This window comes from Geotrypetes seraphini, chromosome 3 (assembly GCF_902459505.1).
Source record: "Geotrypetes seraphini chromosome 3, aGeoSer1.1, whole genome shotgun sequence".
Taxonomy (NCBI): domain Eukaryota; kingdom Metazoa; phylum Chordata; class Amphibia; order Gymnophiona; family Dermophiidae; genus Geotrypetes; species Geotrypetes seraphini.
In genome coordinates, this window is record NC_047086.1 from 174,633,545 (window position 1) to 174,652,200 (window position 18,656).

An 18,656-nucleotide genomic window follows, 5' to 3' on the forward strand; every position below is an offset into this window, starting at 1 on the left:
GGTCAGACCAATGGTCCAACAAGCCCAGTAGCCCGTTCTCATGGTGGCCAATCCAGGTCACTAGTTCCTGGCCAAAACCCAAACAGTAGCATCATTCCATGCTACCTATCCAGGGCAAGCAGTGGCTTGACCCATGTCTTTCTCAATAACAGACTATGGACTTTTCCTCCAAGAAATTGTCCAGAGCTTAACTATTCTCCAAGTGAAAAAATATTTCCTCCTATTGGTTTTAAAAGTAACTTCATCGAGTGTCCCTTCGTCTTTGTAATTTTTGATGGAGTGAAAAATTGATCCACCTGTTCTACTCCACTCAGGATTTGGACTCAATATCAACTATAGAGGCAGTCCCCAAGTTACAACCGTCTGACTTAAGTATGGCTTGTTATAATGTCAAGCACTAAAAGGAGTATAGGATTACTTTTAATAAATATGCTCTTCAAAATTTGATTGTCAAAATACCAGGATATATCTTCTAATATTCAATAATGTCCATACAAAAATTAAAATAAAAAAAAATATATAATATGAAAAGTGCTCAGTGCCCTTTGTCTCCTGCACAGATGGTGCTGCTATGAGAACAAGTTTGGGACCATCACAATACTCTTCCATCCCAGTACAAACATGTTACTACAACGGCTACTTATGGAAATGGAAAAAGTAGCACTTATCTTATGTTAGGAGTACATTACATTGATGTCTTCTATCCCGCCAATACCTTTCAGTTCTAGGCGGTTTACAACAAGAAATTAGCCTGGGCATTCCCAGGGAGATTACAAGGTTGATAGCTATAGTATGTGTCAGGATCTGGGAATGGTCGATACGGTTTGGTTAGATCATTTGACAAATTTCTTGAATAGTATGGTTTTCAGTTCTTTCCTGAATGTTTTGCAGTTGGGTTTCGTGGTGGTGGTCTATTTTTGCTGCTCTGGTGGCTAGTAGACTGTCATATATTTTTTTGCTTTGCATGCCTTTGATTGGGGGGGAGGGGGTAAAGTGTGCTTTAGTTCTCCTTGGTCTGGATGTGTTTTTCCAGATTAGGCGGTTGTTCAGATTGCTTGGTCCATTTCCATTTAGGGCTTTGAATAGGGTGCAGTAGAATTTGTTTTGTACTGGGAGCCAGTGTGAGTCTTGGAAAGCTGAGGTAATGTGGTTGTATTTTTTTTCAGGGAGTATATTAGTCTTAGGGCTGTATTTTGGACTGTTTGTAATTGTTTTGGCATGTTGGCAGGGCATGATAGGTAAAGTATGTTACAGTAGTCCAGGAGTCCTAGGATTAGCGCTTGGACTATGAGATTGAATTGTTCGTTGTTGAAGTATTTTCGGACTTGTCTTAAGTTGCGCATGGTTACAAATGCCTTCTGAACCGTTTTGCTGATTTGAAGTTGCATGGTGCAGCCTTTGTCTATCATTATTCCCAGCAGTTTTAGGTTGGGTTGTAAGGGATATGTGATGGAGTTTATTTCTAGGTTTGTTATGGTTGGGGTTTTGTTTCTTTCTAGAAGTAAGAATTTGGTTTTGTCTTGGTTCAGCTTTAATTTGTGGTCTCTCATCCATTTTGACACTGTTTCTAGTGCAATGTGTAATTTGTTCATTGTGTTGGGGGTGGTTTGGTCGAAAGGCAGGAGGATGGTGATATCGTCTGCGTAGCTGTATGACATTATACCTTGTTTGTCTAAGCATGTGCCAAGTGTGGCTATGTAAAGATTGAAGAGTGTTGGTGATAGTGGGGAGCCTTATCTGATCTTGTTCCTTCATCATGACCAAATGGCGGCCCGGCGGGAAATTTTTCTTTGCTGTTGTGCTTTAAAGCGACTGTTGCCAAGCATTCATCTCCTGATGCTGAACGACCACTATTAAATGATCAGACTGTCTTAAGAAATCAATTAATATCAACTGCTTGTATATCCTAACATGAATAATGTCACCAGGCACCCAAGGCGTTGTACTCATCAAAGAAGTGGCTAACATAGGACACTACACACCATGTATACAATCATGTTGTAACAAAAGGCAGGAATTTTAGCTTTGAATATCTGGTTATTTTTGAGCCAGTTAACAGTCACACCTAGCTGCTTAAGTCGATATTTAGCACTTAAGCTGCCATGGCATTACGAGGATGAAGGGCACCCGGTGTGGTGGCACCTCCCTCCCCCGCCTCCCTCTTCTTCACCTCTACCCCCCGCTCCTTCCCAACTCCCCGTGCGCATGCTCCCTTTCCCTTCCCCCATACCTCTTTAATTTTCCAGGTGTGAGCGGCATCACAAACTTGCTGCCCGCATTGTGTCAGCTCTGACATCACTTCCTAGGCACAGGAAGTGACATCAGAAAGAGCCAACATGGACACAGGCAGCAAATTTGTGATACTGCTCGCACCGGGAAAATTAAAGAGGTACGAGGGAAGGGAAGGGATGTGAAGCGGGGGGGGGGTGGGGGGTGGTGGAGAAGAGGACAGATGCTGGCGCCTCCACCAAGATGGCACCTGGGGTGGACCGCCCCACCCCCACCCCCCTTACTATGTCATTGGTTAGCACATAAAGAAAGGGCAGACTTTATGTGGTCCAGCAAGTTGAGCACTAGCTTTACACCAGATTTTAGCAGGTGTAAGTCTAGCATCCAATGCTAGTCTTGAGATTCACGCTAAGTGTTCTGCAAAAGGTGTGTGCAGTGGCGTAGCGAGGGTGAGAGGCGCCTGGGGTGGTGGCGTCCCATCCCCCCCACCCCTACCCCAACCGCTCATTCCTCATTTCCTCCTGCTGTGCTCGCCTCTTCCCTTCCCCCATACCTTTTTAACATTCTCAGCATGAGCAGCAATCCCAAGCTGCTGCTCATGCCAGTGCCAGCTCTTCCTCTGACGTTACTTCCTAGACGCTGGTCCAGGAAGTGACATCAGAGGAAGGCTGACGCTGGCGTGTGCAGTTTGAGGTTGCTGCTTACGCCAGGAATATTAAAGAGGTACGGGGAAAGGGAAAGCACACGTGGTAGTGGGGGGGGGGGGAGGAAGGAGCAGGGGGTGGAGAGGAGGACGGGTGTGTGCACTCCTTTCAGAATGATACTTTAGTGTAGATCTTTTTGGTGCCTAATTTTGGGCATCATTTACTGACTCCACCTTATATGTTTCCATGCGTAATTTTTCCTTAGGGTTGCCAGATCTTCCAATTGGAAAATCCTGACCCCCCCTAGACCCGCCCCCCATGCCCGTCCAGTTCCACCCATCCCCGCCCTGTAACACCCTAATCCTGCTCCCAGTCCTGCCCTAGCCCCACCCCAGCCCCGCCCCTGCTGCCTGCTCTTGTTAGGTAGGGAGGAAATCCGCGCATGCGCGGATTTCCTCCCTGCCCAACGCGATTTGAGGAGGCTTTTCATAACCCGGACAAAGTGCCGGGTTTTGAAAAACCGTCCAGGGAAATCTGGATGTCTGGGAACCCTATCTATGCTCAGCCCTCTAGCAGTGAAATATCTGTTGTTTTGCACCATTTTCACTTCAGATCTACAGAATAATTTAAATAATCAGGGTATCTGAAGGTGAGGAGTGGCCTAGTGGTAGAGCTGCTGACATGCTGGCCCCTCCTACATCCCAATGACTTGTTTTGTGCGTTTTCTGTTTGGAGATTTTCTTTTTAGAAAATGTTCAAAGATAGATGCATTAAGGGTGAACACATCTAGAAAGGTTGGAAAAAAAACAAAAGCTAGATGTTTTTCGGTTTCAGAAATTATCATTTTCTCAACCTGATTTTTGTACGTACATAAAACGTCCAAACTTAGACTTAGACATCACATCAAAAATGCATCTCTAAATCTCCTGTTACTCCGTCTTATCCATCTTAAGTTGCACATATGTTTAGCCCCTGTGTTGTCTATTAAGATATTTTAATATTCGAACCTCACTAACCTCACCGAATATATAACAGCTTGCATAACGAAACTCCAATCCTGGGCCCTCTCTGTACAAATGAAGCTGAATGAGTCCAAAACAAAACTACTCTGGCTTGGCCCAAAATTAGATCAGTTATCCATGCTCATTCCACTACCTTCTGGTCCCACATTTCAGATCGAATTCTCAAACAAAGTTTTGGGCATCATTATTGACTCTACATTTTCCTTTAATGATCATCTCAAATCTCTGATAAAAAAATGTTTTTTTAGTCTTCACATGTTGAGGAAAGTGAGATATTTCCCCGCTTCTGTCAAAACTTCACTGGCTTCCAGTGATTTCTAGGATTCACTTTAAATGTACCTGCCTAATTTTCAAGATCCTACTTGGCATTCTTCCTCCCCTAATCCCACTATCCTGGAATTCTTCAAGACCTGACACTACCAGATCCGCCCATATACTCAAACTATCTTTCCCCTCATTAAAAGGCGTCATGTAGGGAAATTAGGGAAATCCCTTTTCTTCAAATTCACTGAGCTTTGGAATAATCTCCCTGTCACGCTGCTGAATCTAGGCTCATTCCAAAACGTACAGCTGTCTATTTAAAATGTAAAGCTAGCTATTTAAAATGTAAATCTCTAATTTCTTATTATGCCCTTCCCTCATTTATTGAATTACCTGTAAACCAGGGATCTCAAAGTCCCTCCTTGAGGGCCGCAATCCAGTTTTCAGGATTTCCCCAATGAATATGCATTGAAAGCAGTGCATGTACATAGATCTCATGCATATTCATTGGGGAAATCCTGAAAACCCGACTGGATTGCGGCCCTCAAGTAGGGACTTTGAGACCCCTGCTGTAAACCGTGTCAAGCTCTATCTTTATGGAGATGATGCAGTATACAAACTTAAGGTTTAGTTTAGTTTAATATGTGTTGTGTTAACATCGGAAGTAGCATCTGTGTCATGGTGTATACTTTTATCTGAACATTTTTTTACTGCTTTGGTTGCATATTTCCTATGTCCAGATAAATAGATAAGTTGCTGGGGAAATCCCCAGGTGGCTACTTCAAGACTAGCTGCTCCTGGTGGCTATGCCTAAAACTTTATAATGTTACCAGATTGCTATGGTAATAGAGAAGAATTCTAAAAGCAGGACTATGATCCAAAATAATAATGCCTTTTAGTCATGTGTTTTGCTGTTTTGTACTGCTGTTATGCATATTTTTTAATCAGTTTCCTTTGTGCTCAGTTTCTCTAATATATTCCCTGCTGTGTAAGCTGTTTTATTAATATGGAATTTATCTTATTAGCTTTAATAAGCTCCTTTGTTTTGCCAATTCTCCACCCTGCCAATAGCATATGGACATTATCTCATTCTCAAAATATTATCGACATCTGGAATGTAGTCTAGAGATGTGCACAGTAGCCCTAGTTCAAGCTGTTAGAAAAATCAGAATCCTTGCACATGAGAGAGACAAAAGCTTATGTGCAGCTATGAAAATGATAGACTTCAGATTAAAATGAAAAGAAATAATATGACTACAGCATATACCAGGGGTAGGCAATTCCGGTCCTTGAGAGCTGAAGCCAGGTCAAGTTTTCAGGATCTCCACAATAAATATGCATGAGATAGATTTGCATCTCAAGGAGGCAGTGCATGCAAATCCATCTCATGCATATTTATGGTGAAGATCCTGAAATGATAGGAGGCTTGCGCCAGAAGATGTATGAAGAGAGACTGGAAGCCCTGAATATGTATACCCTAGAGGAAAGGAGAGACAGGGGAGATATGATTCAGACGTTCAAATACTTGAAGGGTATTAACATAGAACATAATCTTTTCCAGAGAAAGGAAAATGGTAAAACCAGAGGACATAATTTGAGGTTGAGGGGTGGTAGATTCAAAAGCAATGTTAGGAAATTCTACTTTACGGAGAGGGTGGTGGATGCCTGGAATGTGCTTCCGAGAGAGGTGGTGGAGAGTTAAATTGTGACTGAATTCAAAGAAGCGTGGGATGAACACAGAGGATCTAGAATCAGAAAATAATATTAAAAATTGAACTAAGGCCAGTACTGGGCAGACTTGGGGAGGGCTTCAATGGCTGGGAGGGTGTAGATGGGCTGGAGTAGGTTTTAACGGAGATTTCGGTAGTAGGAACCCAAGCACAGTACCGAGTAGAGCTTTGGATTCTTGCCCAGAAATAGCTAAGAAGAAAAAATAAAAAAATTTAAATTGAATCAGGTTGGGCAGACTGGATGGACCATTCGGGTCTTTATCTGCCGTCATCTACTATGTTACTATGTTACTATGAAAACGTGACCTGGCTCCGGCTCTCGAGGACTGGAATTGCCTACCCCTGGCATATACCATGGTGGATTGTCCTATTATGATTATAAAATCAACCTTTTTTTTATAATAAATTTACAGCTTTTAGATTAGGGTTTAGTATTAGTTGGGGGTACTGGCCTGGGTTTAAAAATTTGGCATTTAACTGCTTGGCCACCTATTTTTCCTAACATGCACATACACAGAAGCCTTAGACCAGGGGTATCCAACCTGCTGCCCCTGGGTGTTTACCGTCTTTTCGGCTCCCTCCTCTGTCTTGCTGCAGCGTTGGGCGGCCCCAGAAAAAAATTTTCGGCCAATGCAGCCCAGGGAAGCCAAAAGGTTGGACACCCCTGCCTTAGACGTTCCTGTTTTGATATTAACTGCTAGTGCAGCCCCTGTAAATGGATGGCAAGCCTCTGGCATCCCTTGGACTTCAGCAGAGCTTCCTGTAGATGGCAGTATACAATAGATTTTAGATCCTGCTACTGTGCGTTCAGTGGAGCAAATATAATAAAGCAATTATTCCTTCATAATGTTCCCTTGTCTATATTTAAAAAAACATAAAGGTATTGTTTTTGGCGTCAATCTAAGATATGTTGCCTTCTACTAAGTTTACAGATGGTTTAAATTTAATGCAGGGTACAGTGTGGACTTCGTTTTGATAATTTTTGTTATTTAGTCACACTTACAAAAGTTGTGGCCAGAATAATTGTGGGGGAGGGGGGGAGGGGGATTGGAGAGGAAGGGGGCACCAAGATAGTACCAGGCTTATAAGTCTGAGCTATGCTAGTTATACTCATATTGACAAATAATACCTTTGACTATTCCTGGCAATAGATTCTCAGTAGTCTACAACAGTTACCATCTATATAATAAAACCGTAGGCGGCGCATGCGCAGTCTTATCAGCGTGCTTCCATGATCCGTATGTCCGTGGCCGCCAAGACTGCAGCATGCCCCGCGCTTACTACGGCCCCACGCGGCACTTCACTCCATTTTCGCCAGAGCGGTTTGCCCAGATAGGGGAAGCTGAACAGCTCACTCCCGCCTCTGCTCGACTTCCTGTTCACAACCCCCCCCCCCCCCCAAACAACCGCATAGGAAAAACTCACTCCCTGCTCTCCTGCCACGGCGTTTGCTTCCTCTACTCGGCACGGCGCTTTACCCGGCAGACATTGAATAAAAGGTTGCCTCCCCCTGCCGCTCTGAATACCTGACCGCCTAACTTTAAACCCGCGGCTGCAGCTGCTTTGAAGACCTGGCCTGGCCGCCTAACTTTAAAACCACGAGCTAAACAGGTATGTAGTTCTTCCTTTCACCTGAACTCGCCTGCTCCCAGTGGGCCAAGAGAGAGGGGGGAGTGGCTGCCGTGGTGATCTGGCCGACTCCCTGGTGACAGGAGCCGCGGCGGCACCTTTAAAGTGAAAAAATAACTGTGGCAAGGGAGCCGGCCAACTGGCAGTTCAAGTTGGAGCTTCAGTCTGGCCTGCTCCCTGCCGTATTGTATTTTTTAGTTGAAAGAAGCGGCGGTGGCTCCTCTCACGATCCCCGCCTGGGTCAGACTTCCGACGCAGGTGGGGATCATGAGAGGAGCCACCGCCGCGTCTTTCAAATAAAAAAATACAATATGGCAAGGCGGGCAGGGAGCAGGCCAGACCAAAGCTCCAACTTGAACTGCCAGTTGGCCGGCTCCCTTGCCACAGTTATTTTTTCACTTTAAAGGTGCCGCCGCGGCTCCTGTCACCAGGGAGTCGGCCAGATCACCACGGCAGCCACTCCCCCCTCTCTCTTGGCCCACTGGGAGCAGGCGAGTGAAGCCCGGTACTTCCGGGTAGCTAAGGGGCGGAGCGCGGCGCGTGCTCAGGGTCCGGGTGGAGAAGCCGGTGCTACAGCCGCTTGCACACATTAGCACTGGCTAACGCAACCCGGGTAAGGGAGGTCAAGTTTGGGAGGATCGCTCAGACTTGGGACTGGCGTTCACCTTCGCCCAGAGGTTTGTCGGCGGTGGGAGGGTCAGGAGCAGGCCAGATCGAGCAGAGCAACGGCACTAAAAGAAGGGGGAGGGGCCAAACGGAGCAGGCCAGATCGTGGTAAGAGAAGGGAAAGGGGGGTGGGGGAAAATGCTGCTACTGCTATACAGGGACTTGGAGGGGAAGGGAAATACCGCTGCTGCTTCTGCACAAGAAAGGGGGGGGATAGGAGGGAAATGCTGTTGCTGCTGCATAGGTAAATGGGATGGAAATGCTGCTGCACAGGAAAATGGGGGAAAATGACAGACAGACAGCGGGAGGGAGGGAGACAGAAAGAAAGAAAGACACAGGGGCAGGGAGAGGAACAGAAAGACAGACAGAGAAAGGGGGCCATGGAGAGAGAAAGAGAGTCAGCGGAAGGGAGACAGACAGACATGTATTCTAGCACCCGTTAATGTAACGGGCTTAATGACTAGTCTATCATAAATAAATAGTTAAAATTCAATAATTTCAAGCGCTGTGGTGTAGTGGTTAAATATTGTGGGTTCAAATTCCACATTGCTCCTTGTGATCCTGGGCAAGTCTCTTAATCCTTTACTGCCCCAGGTACCGTAGATAGACTGTGAGCTCACCGGGACAGATAGGGAAAAATGCTTGAGTACCTGATTTCAAACCACTTGATACACCTTGTCTGAGTGGTATATAAAAACCCCAGTCACTTTCCTTATTTAGCCAGCCAAGAGCCATTCCCAGATGGCTAGATAGCCCTTATTCTTGCAGGTGTCACTTATATGTAGGTACAGTAGGTTTTTGGTGAATTTTGAAGAGCTCACTTTCTTTTTGCTTTCTTCTTGTTGTTGTTCCTTTGGTTTTATAATAAGGCAAGCATTTCTCGCTTTATATTGTTGAGTTGGTCACCTAGACCAATGTTCTTCAATCGCCGGTTCACAGAAATTTTCTGCCGGTCTACAGGGCTGGCACCTCCATTAGGCCCAAGACAGTGTTCTCCAGCCACTGGTCCACAGTGCGATCAATGCAGCGTCTTCATGGGAAAAGGTTCCTACGCACATCCTGTGCCTGAACCGGAAGCCTTCTCTCTGATGTCGCAACGTCAGAGGGAAGGTTTCCAGATGAGGCTTGGGACATGCGCGAGGAGCCGCTGCCCACAGCTTTGTGCACTGCAGCACTCAGGGAGCCGGCCCGAAGACGCCATGTTGAACGCACCGTGGACTGGCCCGATGATAACACCGGGGGCAGGCCAGAAGGCAAGGCACAGCATGGAGGGAGAGAGACAACAACGGTAGGGGAAATGCTTTTATTTTTTTATTTAGTGATTGATTTACATCTGCTGTCTGTTCAGGAAGAAATGCATTTGTTTCTTTTCCTCTGGGGTTGTACTGCTTGCAGAGTCTTGTATCTTAGGGTTTGTTTGTAATTATTAGTACTTTTAGTTTTTGGTCCTGCATTTGAAAGGGGTTATTTGTTTTCTGGTAGGAATGAATGTTGAAAAGCATACAGTGTGCTTTGTGTATTTTAATTTTGTGGTTAACCATCATGTGTTGTTAATACGATTATATTGTGTGTGTATATATATGAAAAATGAATGGAAAAAAATGAAGTTACAATTAGTACTATTATGGGGATGGGGTCTGGGGCGGAGATTAGGTGGAGATGGGCACAACTTAGCCCAGTGTTCTTCAACTGCCGGTCCGCGGTCCGGTGCCTGTCCACAAAATAATTATTTTATTTCCGCCGGTCCATAGGTGTCAAAAGGTTGAAGAAAACTGACCTAGACCACATCCTCTAGCAACAGATTCTACAGCATACAATACAATAGCCTTCCAAAACCCATCCAAATTCCACTATACTAAGTGACACCTGCAGGCATAAAGGTGTGGTATACAGTTGGATTTAGTAGGTTTTGGAGGGCTCACCATGCAATAGAATGGGGTTATGATGAGATGTATACCTAATACGTTTTATATGAAGTTCACTGAAGGCCCCCTAGGGTACCCCTCTGTTCCGCAGGGATGTCTGTATGGACTATGTTCTACATATGCTGGCCTCTTCAACATCCTTATGGCTATTTTCTGTGATTTTTGTTTGGAAGTTGTTGGTTGTTTTTTTTTTTTAATAGTTCAATATGATTGACATACAATGCAGAAACATTTCTGAGATATGGACATTTTTGAAACAAAAGGATGGATATTTTCCTGTTTGAAAATGGTCATGTTCACTACTGGATTTTTTTTTTTTGTGTAATCCACAAAAAGTCTAAACTCGGATTTAAACGTCATGTCAAAAATGCCCCTTAATATGTAACAGACAAGGTAAATATGTAGGCCTGCTATCACTGCGCTCAGGGTCCAACCACTGTGCCACTGATGGGAGGCCATCGAACTGGGAAGAAACCCCTACCAAACATAATAAACTTTTGAGTGCATTTTAAAATTTGGGGAATGATAATTCTGAACGAATGTTTAGAAGATAGTTAGTCCAAACAGTAGAAGCAAATATACTGAAGCAAGAATGCAAAGCAAAATTGAATTAATTTTGATTTGAGCAAGAGAAGGAACAACTGATAGATTTTGACTGAAGGAGGGAAGAACTCACGATGGTGTGTATGGTAGAAACTGATTAGAGAGAAATGAAGTCTGGCCAAACAACAACACCTGGTAAGTAATAATAATAATAACTTTATTTTTTCTATACCGCCATAATCTTGCGACTTCTAGGCGGTTTACAGTGAAGAGAGCTGTACAATCAGTGAATTACAGGGTAAGAATAGGTAAGATGTCACTGAGTAGTCAGTGATTACAGGGTACAAATAGGTTACAGTATAATCTTAACATGTTACATCGAAGGGGCTGGATGGTCAGCGAATTACAGAATACAAATGGTGAGGAAGACACTGAACATTCAAGTGAAGGACAGAATACCGTTAGTGAAGAAGTGTAATATCAGCATGAAGAGAAAAGCTTTAAAAAAGGGTGGGGCGTTGTCTGGCTAGGAAATAAATCTATTGAACAGAGCGGTCTTGATTTCTTTCCGAAAGGTGCCGTAGGTCTGCCTGGCTTTGTCAGTGAAGTTGCCTAGCCAGGTTTGCTGTCTGCCAGCTTGAAACTTAAAAGTTCTATCCAGAAAGGTTCTGTATTTGCAACCTATGATCTTCGGGTAGGCAAAGAGGTTGCGATTTCTGGTTGTCCTTATGGGGGTGTAAAGTTCGAAGTGAGGTAATAGATAAATAGTATTTGAATCAGAATACGGGGTGTAATAGAGAAGCATACCCCTTGTTTTACAAAGCCACAGTAGTGGCTACCGCACAACAAATGCTCCGATGCCCATTAAATCCCTATGGGCATCGGAGAGATTACCACAGCAGCAGAAGCTACTGTGGCTTTATAAAAGATACCCATAGGCCTTTCACCAGAAGGGGAGTGAAGTGATCAAATTTTATTGCATAATACAGAAGCATTACTGCTCTGTTTTGAACTATTTGTAGATAAGAAAGAAGAGAAAAAAAAGTCCTATTAAAACTGCAACCAAACCATAAAAAAGAAATAGGGCAATTGAGGTGACTTTCCAGATCAGGGCTCTGAAGAAAGATGTTTGGACACTCAGCACTCGACTTACATAAAGTCTTTATTTATGATGTAACAAAAGGAAGGAGCATGACCATAAATCTTCACGATCAGGAGCGTTTTTTGCTCCTGTCCCTAAGGATTCTCCTTTCACACAGTGTGTTTATAAGCAATTATTTATTCCCATCAGCTGATTTGGTTTCTTGAGATTTTTCCCTTGTGAAATTTAATCCAGCAATTTTGAAAAAAATTCACTTAAAGACAACAATTACATTTTTTTGCTTAGTTCTTTAAAAAATAAAATAAAATAAAGAAAATTTTAAAACAATAAATTTAATGTTGACAGTCTAACTTCTACTGAAAAGTAAGCAACCCTCTTCCCTGAAGAGTACACAGCTTACCAGTATCTGTGACTTCCAGAAACAATGAAACCCATGATCTAATACTTTGCTGGGATTTTGAATAATTGCCAGAAAAGCATATGGAGCTGATTTTGATCACTTAAAAGTGGTCCTCACAAATGTTTAGACTGGACAAACCTGTTCAAAGTGAATCTAATACCCAGATGCAAAGAGATTAGGTAGAATGAATAGCACTAGAGTAGGTTTTGAATGAGCTGAATTCCAAACAATTTTTGACTCTACTTGAAATGCTGCATTTGCTTATTCGGATCTTTGTGACCTTTTGGACTGTAAATATTCTTAGATTTACTCTATAAACATTTTGGGGTGATTTTATATAGTCATTTTCGTATGAATGTGATCTCTAATAAAAGGGTCCCTGACAGTTGGTCTACTAACAATTCATCTACAATAACACTTAATTTGGGGCTTCAGAAATATTTAAGGCTAAAACTAAGGTTGTGCTGAAGAGGAGAGCAGAGACTTGGTTTAGGTTAAATAATATAAAAAAGACACTTTTCTCCAGACTCCATAAAGGTCACCTAAATTTATGCACCAAGATTTGGGTGTGATCCTGATATTCATATGCAACTTAATTAGTGAATGAGCTAATTGAGAACAATAACTGGGCAGGGGATAACTTGACACAAGTACACAGGATTTGAATGGGAGAGGAAGGAGAAGTAGATGGTCTTGATGGTCCCCATGGTCTTTATCTGCTTTCATGTTCTAAGTTTCTGTTTCTAAAGCTGTGTATTCCAATGCCTGTAGTATATAAATAATGTTCTGAATCTAGAAGCTGTAATGGAAAAGAATGACTTATATTTAGTGGTGGTCATGGATAATGCCTGAGAACAATGATTGAAGAACCGGGAATAATACCACAGAAGAGAAACGCAAACAGGGATGGAGGTGTAGTAGACTCTGAATGATTTACAGAGGACTGTGCTCACAAAGAGCTAGCTAAACTAAAAGTGGAGAAAGTGATGAGGCTGGATGGCAAAAATCCAAGGGTACTTAAGAAACTTAGGGAAGTTCTGGCAGCTCTGTTGGTTGACTTTTTCAATGTTTTTCTAGAGTTGGAAGTGGTACTGGAGGACTTGAGAAAGGCAGATATGGTCCCTCTCCACAAAAGCGGAAGTAAGGATGAGGTAGGGAGCTATAGGCTGATAAGTCTGACTTCTGTGGTGAGTAAATTAATGGAAATGCTTTTAAAACAGAGAATAATGGCATTTCTGGAAACCAATGGATTACAGGACTTGAGGCAATGTGGATTCACTAGAGGCAGGTCATCTGATCAATTTCTTTGACTGAGTGACCAGAGAATTGGATAGAGAGAGAGCGCTAAATGTGGTATATTTAGATTCTAACAAAGCCTTTGACACTTTTCCATACAGGCATGTAATAAATAACCTGAGTGCTCTTGGTATGGGCCCCACAGTGATGGACTGGGTCAGGAACTGACTGAGTGGTGACGAGTCAAAACTGCGCATGGACAATGCTGGGCAGACAATCGGGCACAGTGTTTTTTTGGTTACTTTATGATCATTATCATTACTTACAGATTACTGTAGGCATATGAATATTATGCTGAAGATTTAACTTTTTACAGATAATACCAAAATCTGCTATAGAATAGACACCCTTAAGGGTGTGGATAACAAGAGAAAGGACCTAGCGAAGCTTGAGGAATGGTCTAAAATTTGGCAGCTAAGATTCAATACAAAGAAATGGAAGGTCATAAGAACATAAGAAACGCCTTCACCGGAACAGACCGAGGTCCATCTAGTCCGGCGATCCGCACACGCGGAGGCCCATTTAGGTGCTCCTTGTTGGAGACCCGGATTTCCCGTATCCCTCAATATGTTTTGCAAGAAGGTGTGCTTCCAACTTGCGTTTGAAACCCAGAACAGTAGCCTTTGCCACCACCTCCTCCGGGAGAGCATTCCAAGCTCCCACCACTCGTTGTGTGAAACAGAACTTCCTGACATTTGTCCTGAACCTGCTGCCACTCAGTTTCAGGCTATGACCTCTTGTCCTTGTCACATCTGAAAATGTCAGTAATGCTGCTTCCTGGTCAATTTGGTCAAATCCTTTTAATATTTTAAAAGTCTCTATCAGATCCCCATGCAATCTTCTCTTTTCGAGGGTGAACAGTCCCAGTTTCCCGAGGCGTTCCTTGTAGCTTAAATTCTCCATGCCTTTGACCAGTTTCGTGGCTCGCCTCTGCACCCTCTCCAGCAGAATTTTATCCTTCTTAAGGTATGGAGACCAGTGTTGGACACAGTATTCCAAGTGTGGTCTGACCATTGTTCTATAAAGTGGCATTTTAACATCTTCCGACCTACTCGTGATCCCCTTCTTGATTATGCCTAACATCCTATTTGCTTTCTTCGCTGCCGCCGCGCATTGAACCGATGGCTTTAGGGTTCTGTTTCTTGTTCTTCTTTAGGGTCCCTTTCTTGTTCGCATTTGGCTAAAGTCACCCCCGACATCTTGTAATCATGTTCTTTGTTTTTCTTTCCCAGATGCATCACCTTGCATTTGTCTATGTTAAAATTCATCTGCCATTTAATCGCCCACGTTTCCAGCTCGTTTAGATCCTTCTGAAGATCCTCACAGTCCCTTTGAGAGCCAACTACCCGACATAGTTTTGTATCATCTGCAAACTTGATTATATTGCATGATGTTTCCTCTTCCAGGTCATTTATAAAAATATTGAACAAGATGGGCCCAAGAACCGAGCCCTGGGGCACGCCACTGGTCACCTTTTCCCAGTTTGAGAATTTCCCATTTATGGTTAACCTCTGCGTTCTGTTCTCTAGCCAGTTTCCGATCCATTCTTGCACTTCTCCTCCTATTCCATGACTTAGTAGTTTACTCATAAGCTTTGTGTGTGGAACCTTGTCAAACGCTTTTTGGAAGTCCAAGTAAATTATGTCCACTGGATCTCCACTATCTATTTGCTTGTTCACCTTCTCAAAGAATTGAAGTAAATTTGTCAAGCATGACCTCCCTTTCTTGAAGCCGTGTTGACTAGCTCTTATTAGGTTGTGCTTATCCAAGTGTTGTACAATGCAATCTTTAATTAGTGCTTCGATTATCTTCCCAGGAACCGATGTGAGACTCACCGGTCTGTAGTTTCCTGGTTCACCTCTTGATCCTTTTTTGAAAATTGGGATGACATTTGCTATCCTCCAGTCGTCTGGTATTTGCCCGGTTCTAATTGACATGTTAGCTAAGGATTGTAATAGTTCCCCAATTTCTATCTTAAGTTCCTTTAATACTCTCGGGTGGATTCCATCCGGTCCAGGGGATTTATCACTTTTTAGTCTGTCAATCTGAAAGTAAATCATGTCCAACTCCACATTTATTGTTGTTAGGCTCTCCTCTATGCCTCCGGTGAATACCCTCCCAGTGTCTGGCATTGTTGTAGTGTCCTCGTTTGTGAAGACAGAGGCAAAGAATGAATTTAACCTATCGGCAACCTGTTTGTCTTCTGTTATTGACCCTATCTTTCCTTGGTCATTGAGAGGGCCCACTGTTTCTTTTGCTGATTTCTTTCCTTTTATATATCTAAAAAAGGGCTTAAAGTTTTTGTTTTCTTGCGCTATCTTTTCTTCATAGACTTTTTTGGCTTCTCTTACCGCTTTATGACACTTTTTCTGGTCGATTTTGTGACGGTTCCAGGCCTCCGTCGTTTTTTCCCTCTTCCATTGTTTAAACGAGTTCTTCTTTTCCCTTACTGCAACCTTCACCTCTTTGGATAGCCAAGCTGGTTCACCTTTGCTCTTTCTCCGCCTTCCTTTGGATATCTTCGGTACGTAAAGATTCTGTGCTTCAATGATGGTGTTTTTCAGTAGGGACCATGCTTGATCAACTGTTTGGATTTCTGCTTTGCCCTTCTTGAGCCGTTTTCTAACCATGGTTCTCATGCTGTCGTAATTCCCTCTTTTGAAGTTAAAGGTTGTGGCTTTAGTCTTGATTGGTTTCCCTTTTCCGATACCAATGGTAAAATTGATCATGTTGTGATCACTTGTCCCCAGCGGGGCCTTAACCTCTACATCTGCTGTCCTTCCAGTAATGCCATTTACAACCAAATCCAGGATTGCGTTTCCTCTTGTCGGTTCTCCCACCATTTGTTCAAGGAAGCAATCTCCTATCATCTCCAGGAATTTTGTCTCCCTGCCGCAGACTGACGTTCCCAGTTTCCAGTCTATCCCCAGAAAGTTGAAGTCCCCCATGATCGTTACATTTCCTGATTTACATCCACTGTTAATTTCCTCCATCATTTCTTTGTCTGTTTCCTCAGTCTGTCCCGGTGGTCGATAATAGAGGCCAATTTGTATATCTGCTTCTTTTTGTCCAAGAATCTTTATCCAGAGGGACTCTAGTTTACCATTTGCTTCCATCTCCCCCTCTCTAACAGACTCTATTTCCTCCTGGACGTACAGGGCAATGCCTCCCCCTTTTTGCCCAATCCTATCTCTTCTGTATAGTTTATATCCTTGCAATGCCGTGTCCCATTCATTTTCTTCATTCCACCATGTTTCTGTTATTCCTATGATATCCAGTTGTTTACTCCTTGCTAGTTCTTCCAGTTTGCCCATTTTGTTTCTTAAGCTTCTGGCATGCATACATCTGTACATACATTTAAGATCTGTTTGTGGTAATTTCCTGGATTTAGTGGTCCTCACATCCCTTTTTGTATTCATTTGATCTTTTTCGTTTTCATTGCCTCCTGTAGTTTCTTCTTGTTCTTCCTCTATATCTGTGTGATTGTTTGAAGTTACCTCTTCAGGATATCCTGGTGTCCGGGCCATCGACTGGTTGTCGACTGTCGGCTCTCCCCTGATCATTAGTTTAAAGCCTTTTCAATGAACTTCTTCATGTTCTCAGCTAGGACTCTCGCTCCCTGCTTGGTGAGGTGTAGACCGTCCTTTCTAAAGTACCTGCTTCTTCCCCAGAATGTTGTCATGCATTTGGGGTGCATAAAACCAAGGGAATGGTATAGTTTAGGGGGTGAAGAACTTTTGTGCATGAAAGAGGAGCAGGACTTTGGTGTGATAGTATGTGATGATCTTAAGGTGGCCAAACATGTTGAAAAGATGAAGGCGAAAGCTAGAAGAATGCTCGGGTGCATAGTGAGAGGAATGACTAGTAGGAAAAAGGAGGTATTGATGGCACTGTATAATTCAGGAGACCACATCTTCAAAAAGATCTAAACAGGACGGAGTCAGTCCAGAGGAAGGCTACTAAAATGGTCTGTGGTTTTCGTCTTTGGGGTCAGATTTAAAAATCTCAATGTGCATACTTTGGAGGAAAGGTGGGAGAGGGAAGATATGATTGATACATTTAAATACAATCAGCAAAAAAAAATTGTTATTAGCCTAGTGGTGGATATACCCCATGAAAGTACATTTATAATAGGTGGACTTTCATGGGGTATCTCCACCACTAGGCTAATAACAATTATTTTGCTGATTGTATTTATATTTTGTTATTGCGATTTGGATTCTTGTGAGATACATTTAAATACCTATGTGACATAAATGCATATGAGGTAAGCCTCTGTCAATTGAAGGAAAACTCTGGAATGAGGTGGCAAAGGATGAAGGTGAAAGGAGATAGATTCAGAAGTAAACTCAGAAAATAGTTTTTTTACAGAAAGGGTTGGGAATGCTTGGAATGGCCTTCCAGTGAATATGGTGGAGACAAAAAGTATTTCTCAATTCAAGAAACCTTGGAGCCAGTACGTTGGATCTTTAAGGGAGGAGGCGATAGGAGATGGCATAGTTAAGCAGACTAGATAGGCCTTATGGTCTTTATCTGCCTTTATTTTTCTATGTTTCTATATTAGTCTGTAATCTATTCAGAAAGGACATAGAAGGAAGGAGCCGTGATAGGAGACAGATTTGGGGCGGGTGCGGGGGGGTTCTTCTTCACTCGGCGGGTGGTGGACACCTGGAACTCGCTTCCAGGAGAGGTGATAAGACAGAGTTCAATAATGGGATTCAAGAAGGGACTGGATGACTTCCTGGAAGCAAAGGGGATAGCAGGGTACAGATAGAGGGTTACTTCACTGGCGAACAGGGTATGGAAGCTGTAGGTTAGGAGCACTTACAGGTCACGGACCTGGGGGGCCGCCGCGGGAGCGGACTGCCGGGCACGATGGACCCCTGGTCTGACCCGGCAGGGGCAATGCTTATGTTCTTATGTTCTTATTAGAATATATTAAATCAACAGAATCATAGGACAGCACTGGAAAATAATCTCAGATTACCCCAGTGTTATCTGGATAGTACTGGGGTGCTCTCTGGGCAGAAGAATGTATTTCCCAGAGTTTTCCATTTAGTGGTGATATTCAGTCTGCTAACCAGATAACTATCTGGATTAAATTAGAACAATAAAAAGGAAAGGGATGTGAAGGCGAAAGCTAGAAGGATGCTAGGGTGCATAGGGAGAGGTATGGCCAGTAGGAAAAAGGAAGTATTGATGCCCCTGA